The sequence below is a fragment of the Oncorhynchus clarkii genome, chromosome 6, assembly GCF_045791955.1.
Source record: "Oncorhynchus clarkii lewisi isolate Uvic-CL-2024 chromosome 6, UVic_Ocla_1.0, whole genome shotgun sequence".
Classification (NCBI taxonomy): domain Eukaryota; kingdom Metazoa; phylum Chordata; class Actinopteri; order Salmoniformes; family Salmonidae; genus Oncorhynchus; species Oncorhynchus clarkii.
In genome coordinates this window covers 28,524,811-28,533,344 of record NC_092152.1, presented here as the reverse complement: position 1 = coordinate 28,533,344, position 8,534 = coordinate 28,524,811, and the positions used below count along the sequence as shown (strand labels likewise).

At 41.3% G+C, this 8,534-nt stretch overlaps 1 protein-coding gene across 1 annotated transcript in view; it reads left to right on the top strand.

Annotated features, from left to right (window-relative positions):
* Positions 1-1,704: 1,704 nt before the first annotated feature.
* The window catches only part of LOC139410915 (glycerol-3-phosphate acyltransferase 4), a 39,896-nt gene continuing 33,066 nt past the window's right edge, over positions 1,705-8,534 (top strand). Inside the window, exon 1 of the mRNA XM_071156576.1 lies at positions 1,705-1,920. The gene's annotated coding sequence lies outside the window, so the exon portion shown is untranslated. The remainder of the gene's footprint in view (positions 1,921-8,534) is intronic.

The window sequence follows — 8,534 nt, the reverse complement described above, 5'->3', positions numbered from 1 at the left end:
TAAAAGCCCAAACAGCAAGCAAGCAATGCAGGTGTAGAAGCACGGTGGCTAGGAAAAACTCCCTAGAAAGGCCAAAACCTAGGAAGAAACCTAGAGAGGAACCAGGCTATGAGGGGTGGCCAGTCCTCTTCTGGCTGTGCCGGGTGGCACATAAATGACCAGCATGGTCAAATAATAATAATCACAGTAGTTGTCGAGGGTGCAGCAAGTCAGCACCTCAGGAGTAAATGTCAGTTCGCTTTTCATAGCCGATCATTAAGAGTATCTCTACCGCTCCTGCTGTCTCTAGAGAGTTGAAAACAGCAGGTCTGGGACAGGTAGCACGTCCGGTGAACAGGTCAGGGTTCCATAGCTGCTGGCAGAACAGTTGAAACTGGAGCAGCAGCACGGCCAGGTGGACTGGGGACAGCAAGGAGTCATCATGCCAGGTAGTCCTGAGGCATGGTCCTAGGGCTCAGGTCCTCCGAGAGAGAGAAAGAAGGAGAGAATTAGAGAGAGCATACTTAAAATCACGCAGGACACCGGATAAGACAGAAGTACTCCAGATATAACAGACTGACCCTAGCCCCCCCGACACATAAACTACTGCAGCATAAATACTGGAGGCTGAGACAGGAGAGGTCAGGAGACACTGTGGCCCCATCCGATGATACTCACGGACAGGGCCAAACAGGCAGGATATAACCCCACCCATTTTGCCAAAGCACAGCCCCCACACCACTAGAGGGATATCTATCAAGTGCTTTGTGAAGTAGCTCAGTTAGTAGAGCATGTGCTTGCAATACTAGGGTTGCGTTTTTCAATTCCCATGGGGGAGCATTATGGAAAAATGTGTGCACTCAACGCTGTGAATAAGAGTGACTACTAAAATGAAACAGGAATTAATAGACAATTTCAGTTTCACATAGAAATAAGTTGCATTTGCAAACTATTTCAAGAAACTGGAAAACATATCAATCAAGCAAGTATTTATATATTCCACAAGTATTATCAGACTCAAATTTCAAATCCTGGTAAACACTCAAATACATTTAGTTTAAATATTTTTTTTCTGAAAAGTTGTGCACTGGGCCCAGACCAATATAGGCACCATCGGCATTGCAAAGAAGTTGCAGCACTCCCACCCCGAAACTACTTCCCGTGGCTATTTGGTTAGCTCTTGTGCTATGTGGTAACCTCTCGTCTTCCATAAAAAGGCGCTGTAACATATGGCCATGTGGGAACACTAACTGTATCAAGGCGTATATCAATTTAACCTTTTGTATTTTAGAAAATGATTTCTCTCTGATATGAAAGATCATTATGCTTCCAACGTACCGTAAGCAACGCGTGTTAATGTTACATTTGAGAATCGAGGCTCTTAAAACAAATCTCCCCCATACTGAAGACGCCTTCGTCCAATGACTCTCCTGTGTAATGTAATGGAACTCAGTCATCAATGTTTGGATCACTTGTTATACTTGATACATTTTTAGTGTAAACCATATATGTTCAACTGTAAATCATGATGTGAGATTATGATTTATATTGAGTCTAGCGTGGATTGCTTTAACTAACTAAATCAGATGTATGATTGCCCTCAATATTGGACCTACTGTTACGCGTTGCAAATGTGTCTTTTGTGGTCAGTACCCAGCCATGCTTCAGTGTTTCCACGTCCCACCACCAGGTGTCAGTTTAGAGACACTGAGGGAGGGTGTTTTTGTTCTTGCTGATAAACACGAGACACCAAAACCAACGAGATTATCGCAGGAACATCTGATGTGCAGCATCATAGTTCGTCCAGAAATACTTTCATCACGTTGCATCCACGCAACTATCCGATAGCCACCGGGTGGAGACAACAATGTGAGAGGTCCGACACAAAGCCCGATACAAAGACGGCTAACATCGTTGCTGATCGGACAACCTTGGGTACCAGTGAGTACATTCATTGTAACTAAACACGTTTCAGTTAATTGTTCGTATCGTGTCAACGTCGTCTTCCACGATAGAAAGCTAACGTTAGCTAGCTAGCACTCAAAACCCGACAGTTTAATATTAGCCTAGCTTGCCAGCTAGTAGTGTGATGTTGATATATGGGGATGGATGCATAAATCGTGACACATTACTGTAGCTAGCAACTCTGTAAAATCTTAAAGCCTATCTGTTACTAATGACATCACTTTTTTGTTAAATTTACCTGCATCATTTTATCGATTATCATACGGTACAATAGCAGCCCCCTCTATTTCTACACCCCAAATAATGTAATTATACTGTAAATAGCCAGCCAGCCTAGCTAGCTATATAGCTTTCATGGCTAGCTATAACACCAGAAACGGCTGGTTAGCTGTGCGTTAGTCTGATTTGATCTGGCTGTGTAATACACAATTAATTGGTATGTAACTACACCCTGAAACGAATACCTGTAAAATCGTGTAAATATTCATACAAGCCATAATGTTAAATACAATTACATTTAAACGTACTATATCGGTTGTCTGTGCGGTCTGTCCGAAGGTTCAAACAATATCCAAAGGAAAGTAAACTTTTAGAGAGCATATAGGTAGGTATATGGTTCGGTTAGGCACTTGAGGTAAGAATGTGTTTTATATTTGGATATTCGGTAACGTAACTCTCTCTTCGACAGCTATTTTAACCAAGCATGACAATGAATATTTTATATTCGGAATCGGGGGAGGATGGAGAACAATCAACAAATTGTTTTTATGTCCATAAAAATAAAAATAAACGATTTCAAACTTTATTAAAGGTGCACTATGCAGAAATCGCTCCGCCATTACCTGGTTGCTAGAATTCTAATAGTTTGCCCAATTTCAGTTTGTGACGAAACAAGCAAGTATAGTGTAGATAATCACTGTACCATTTAAACCACAGTGAAATATATTTTCCATAAACAAAAATATTTTATTTTCAGCTGTTTGAATCTAGTGTATAAAACTGGAAGTAGAAGAGCAAAAACAAAACTTAAGAACAGGAAGCATAGAACAGCGCACATAGAACAGATCTACCACTTATTATGCTTGCTTTCAATGATTGACTGATCTACAACACATTCCTATATGAATTTGGTCATATTGCCCAAAGATGTACATATGGCAGTTTTCATTATTATAATTTTTTTCTCCAAAAAGTGTAGATAGTTCTCCATCCTCCCCTGATTTAAAATATACTATTTTAATTGTTATGGAATTCTTGGTTCAATTGTCATTGAGGAGATATACCAAATATACAATATAAAACACATTTTACCTAGGTGCAGAATCAAACTGTATAGATAGATAGAGTGCCTTCAGAAAGTATTCACACTTAGTTACTGTGTTTTGCATTTGTAGGGCATTACACACGATACCCCATAGTGTGGTGGAATTTTGTTTTTCGAAATTTGTACAAATTAAGCTGAAATGTCTTGAGTCAATAACCTTTCAACCCCTTTGTTTATGGCAAGCCTAAATATAATCAGGATAAAAAATTTGCTTAACAATTCACATAATACACTATATATACAAAAGTATGTGGATTCGGCTATTTCAGCCACACCTGTTGCTGACAGGTGTATAAAATCGAGCACACAGCCATGCAATCTCCATAGACAAACATTGGCAGTAGAATGTCCTTACTGAAGAGCTCAGTGACTTTCAACGTGACACCGCAAGTGCTGTTATTGTGACGTGGAAACGTATAGGAGCAACAACGGCACAGCTGCGAAGTGGTAGGCCACACAAGCTCACAGAATGGGACCACCGAGTATTGAAGTGCATAGCATGTAAAACATAAAACACTCACTACTGAGTTCCAAACTGCCTTTGGAAGCAACATCAAGAACAGTTCGTCGGGAGCATCATGAAATGGGTTTCCATGGCCAAGCAGCCGCACACAAGCCTAAAATCACCATGTGCAATACTAAGCATCAGCCGGAGTGGTGTAAAGCTTTCCGCCATTGGACTCTGGAGCAGTGGAAACTTGTAGGAGAGCGCTTCCTGCTCCAATGCATAGTGGCAACTGTAAAGTTTGGTGGAGGAGAAATAATGGTCTGGGGCTGTTTTTCATTGTTCAGGCTAGGCCCTTTAGTTCCAGTGAAGGGAAATGTTAATGCTACAGCATACAATGGCATTCTAGACTATTCTGTGCTTCCAACTTTGTGGAAACAGTTTGGGGAAAGCCCTTTTCTGTTTCAGCATGACAATGCCCTAGTGCACAAAGTGAGTTCCATACAGAAATGATTTGTCGAGATCGGTGTGGAAGAAATTGACTGGCCTGCACAGAGCCCTGACCTCAACCCCATCAAACACCTTTGGGATGAATTGGGACGCCGACTGCGAGCCAGGCCTAATCGCCCAACATCAGTGCCCGACCTCATTAATGCTCTTGTGGCTGAATGGTAGCAAGTCCCTGCAGCAATATTCCAACATCTAGTGGAAAGCCTTTCCCAGAAGAGTGGAGGCTGTTATAGCAGCAAAGGGGGACCAACTCCATATTAATGACCATGATTTTGGAATGAGATGTTCAATGACCAGGTGTCCACATACTTTTGGTCATGTAGTGTATGTTGGATGGACTCACTCTGTGTGCATTAATAGTGTTTAACATGATATTTGAATGACTACCTCATCTCTGCAGCCCACACATACAATTATCTGTAAGGTCCCTCAGTCGAGCAGTGAATTTCAAACACAGATTCAACCACAAAGATCATGGAAGTTTTCCAAGGCCTCACAAATAAGAGCACCTGTTGGTAGATGGGTCGAAAACAAATACACATTGACAATCCTTTTGAGCATGGTGAAGTTATTAATTATAATTTGGATGGTGTATCAATACACCCAGTAATACAAAGAAACAGGGGACCTTCCTAACAGTTGCTGGAGAGGAAGGAAACCGATTAGGGTTTTCACCACGAGGTCAATGGTGACTTTAAAACAGTTACAGAGTTGAATGGCTATGATAGGAGAAAACTGCAGATGGTTACCCCACAATACTGACCTAAATGACAGAATGAAGAGAAAAAAGCCTGTACAGCAGGGGTTCCCAAACGTTTTTGGCTCACGATCCAATTTTGATATCTGAAAATTCTTGAGACCCCAACTATGTGAAAAAAATGATGTAGCCTAATTATCAGCCAATGTTAACTTTTTTTATTTGGTGCTATGGCAGTCAATTAAAAAACATTCTGACCATATTTCTGATTGCAAATTAGTCAGACATAAGATACATTATCTCACCAACACTAATGAGATGGGTGTGCTTGATGCATGTCGAGTCGGAGATTCTGAAAGTCAGGGGGCGTGGTCGACAGTGCGCACCTCATCTCTGCTGTCAAATCCAACTTGGATCGATATTTGGTTTTAATGCAGACAAGAGCACTGAATCTAGCTTCCCACAGATATGAGCTGGCGAAGGGTACCAAGAGTTTTATGGTGCTTTCAAAACAAATGGCAACTTGGAAAAATACAAGGTGAAATCATGACGTCAGTGATCTTCAGGTCGGAAAGTCTGAGCTCTAAAGTCGTGTCCAAAAGTTTTGAGAATGACACAAATATTAATTTTCACAAAGTCTGCTGCTTCAGTGTCTAGATATTTTTGTCAGATGTTACTATGGAATACTGAAGTATAATTACAAGCATTTCATAAGTGTTAAAGGCTTTTATGCAAAGAGTCAATATTTGCAGTGTTGACCTCTGCAATCCGCCCTGGCATGCTGTCAATTAACTTCTGGGGCAACATCCTGACTGATTGCAGCCCATTCTTGCATAATCAATGCTTGGAGTTTGTCAGAATTTGTGGATTTTTGTTCACCCGCCTCTTGAGGATTGACCACAAGTTCTCAATGGGATTAAGGTCTGGGGAGTTTCCTGGCGATGGACCCAAAATATCAATGTTTTGTTCCCGAGCCACTTAGTTATCACTTTTGCATTATGGCAAGGTGCTCCATCATGCTGGAAAAGGCATTGTTCTTCACCAAACTGTTCCTGGATGGTTGGGAGAAGTTGCTCTCGGAGGATGTGTGTTGGTACCATTCCTTATTCATTAGGCAAAATTGTGAGTGAGCCCACTCCCTTGGCTGAGAAGCAACCCCACACGTGAATGGTCTCAGGATGCTTTACTGTTGGCATGACACAGGACTGACAGTAGCGCTCACTAGAGGTTGACCGATTATGATTTTTCAACGGCAATACCGATTATTGGAAGACCAAAAAAGCCGATACCGATTAATCAGCCTATTTTTTTATTTGTAATAATGACAATTACAACAATACCGAATGAACACTTATTTTAACTTAATATAATACATCAATAAAATCAATTTAGCCTAAAAAATGTGAAACGTGTTCAATTTGGTTTAAATAATGCAAAAACAAAGTGTTGGAGAAGAAAGTAAAAGTGCAATATGTGCTGTGTAAAAAGGATAACGTTTAATTTCCTTGCTCACAACATGAGAAAATATGAAAGCTGGTGGTTCCTTTTAACACGAGTCTTCAATATTCCCAGGTAAGACGTTTTGGGTTGTAGTTATTATAGGAATTAAAGGACTATTTCTCTCTATAAGATTTGTATTTCATATTCTCATAGGCACTTTACTATTGCCAGTGTAACGGTATAGCTTCCGTCCCTCTCCTCGCCCCTACCTGGGCTTGAACCAGGAACACATCGACAACAGCCACCCTCGAAGCAGCGTTACCCATGCAGAGCAAGGGGAAGAACTACTCCAAGTCTCAGAACGAGTGACATTTGAAACGCTATTAGCGTGCACCCCCGCTAACTAGCTAGCCATTTCACATCGGTTACACCAGCCTAATCTTCAGGAGTTCATAGGCTTGAACTCATAAACAGCTCAATGCTTGAAGCACAGCAAAGAGCTGCTGGCAAAACGCACGAAAGTGCTGTTTGAATGAATGCTTACGAGCCTGCTGGTGCCTACCATCGCTCAGTCAGAAGTCAGACTGCTCTATCAAATCATACACTTAATTATAACATAATAACACAGAAATACGAGCCTTTGGTCATTAAAATGGTAGAATCCGGAAACGATCATTTCGAAACCAAAACGTTTATTCTTTCAGTGAAATACGGAACTGTTCCGTATTTTATCTAACGGATGGCAACCCTAAGTCTAAATATTGCTGTTACGTTGTACAACCTTCAATGTTATGTCATAATTATGTACAATTCTGGCAAATTAACTACGTTCTTTGTTAGGAATAAATGGACTTCACACAGTTCGCAATGAGCCAGGCGACCCAAACTGCTGCATATACCCTGACTGCTTGCACGAAACACGAGAGAAATGACACAATTTCCCTAGTTATAAGAAATACATTTTAGCAGGCAATATTAACTTAATATGCAGGTTTAAAAATATATAATTGTCTATTGATTTTAAAGAAAGGCTTTGATGTTTATGGTTAGGTACACATTGGTGTAACAACAGTGCTTTTTTTGCAAATGCGCTTGTTAAATCATCACCCGTTTGTCGAAGTAGGCTGTGATTCAATGAGAAATTAACAGGCACCGCATCAAATATATGCAATGCAGGATACTCTAGATAAACTAGTAATATCATCAACCATGTGTAGTTAACTAGGGATTATGTTAAGATTGATTGTTTTTTATAAGATAAGTGTAATGCTAGCTAGCAACTTACCATGGCTTCTTGCTGCCCTCGCATAACAGGTAGTCAGCCTGCCACGCAGGCTCCTTGTGGAGTGCAATGTAAGGCAGGTGGTTAGAGCGTTGGACTAGTAACCGGAAGGTTGCAAAAACTAATCCCCGAGCTGACAAGGTAAAAATCTGTCGTTCTGCCCCTGAACAAGGCAGTTAACCCACCGTTCCTAGGCCGTCATTGAAAATAAGAATGTGTTCTTAACTGACTTGCCTAGTTAAATAAAGGTGTAAAAAAATGGGCAAATCGGTGTCCAAAAATACAGATTACCGATTGTTATGAAAACTTGAAATCGGCCCTAATTAATCGGCCATTCCGATTAATCGGTCGACCTCTAGCGCTCACCTTGTCTTCTCCGGACAAGCTTTTTTCCGGATTCCCCAAACAATTGGAAAGGGGATTCATCAGAGAAAAAACCCCAGTCCTCAACAGTCCAATCCCTGTACCTTTTTGCAGAATATCAGTCTGTCCCTGATGTTTTTCCTGGAGAGAAGTGCCCTTTTTGACACCAGGCCATCCTCCAAACCATCCTCCTCATTGTGCGTGCTGATGCACTCACACCTGCCTGCTGCCATTCCTGAGCAAGCTCTGTACTGTTGGTGCCCCGATCCCGCAGCTGAATCAACTTTAGGAGACGATCTTGGCGTTTGCTGGACTTTCTTGGGCGCCCTGAAGCCTTCTTCACAACAATTGAACCGCTCTCCTTGAAGCTCTTGATGATCCGATAAATGGTTGATTTAGGTGCAATCTTGCTGGCAGCAATATCCTTGCCTGTGAAGTCCTTTTTGTGCAAAGCAATGATGACGGCATGTGTTTCCTTGCAGGTAACCATGGTTGACAGAGGAATAACAATGATTCCAAGCACCACCCT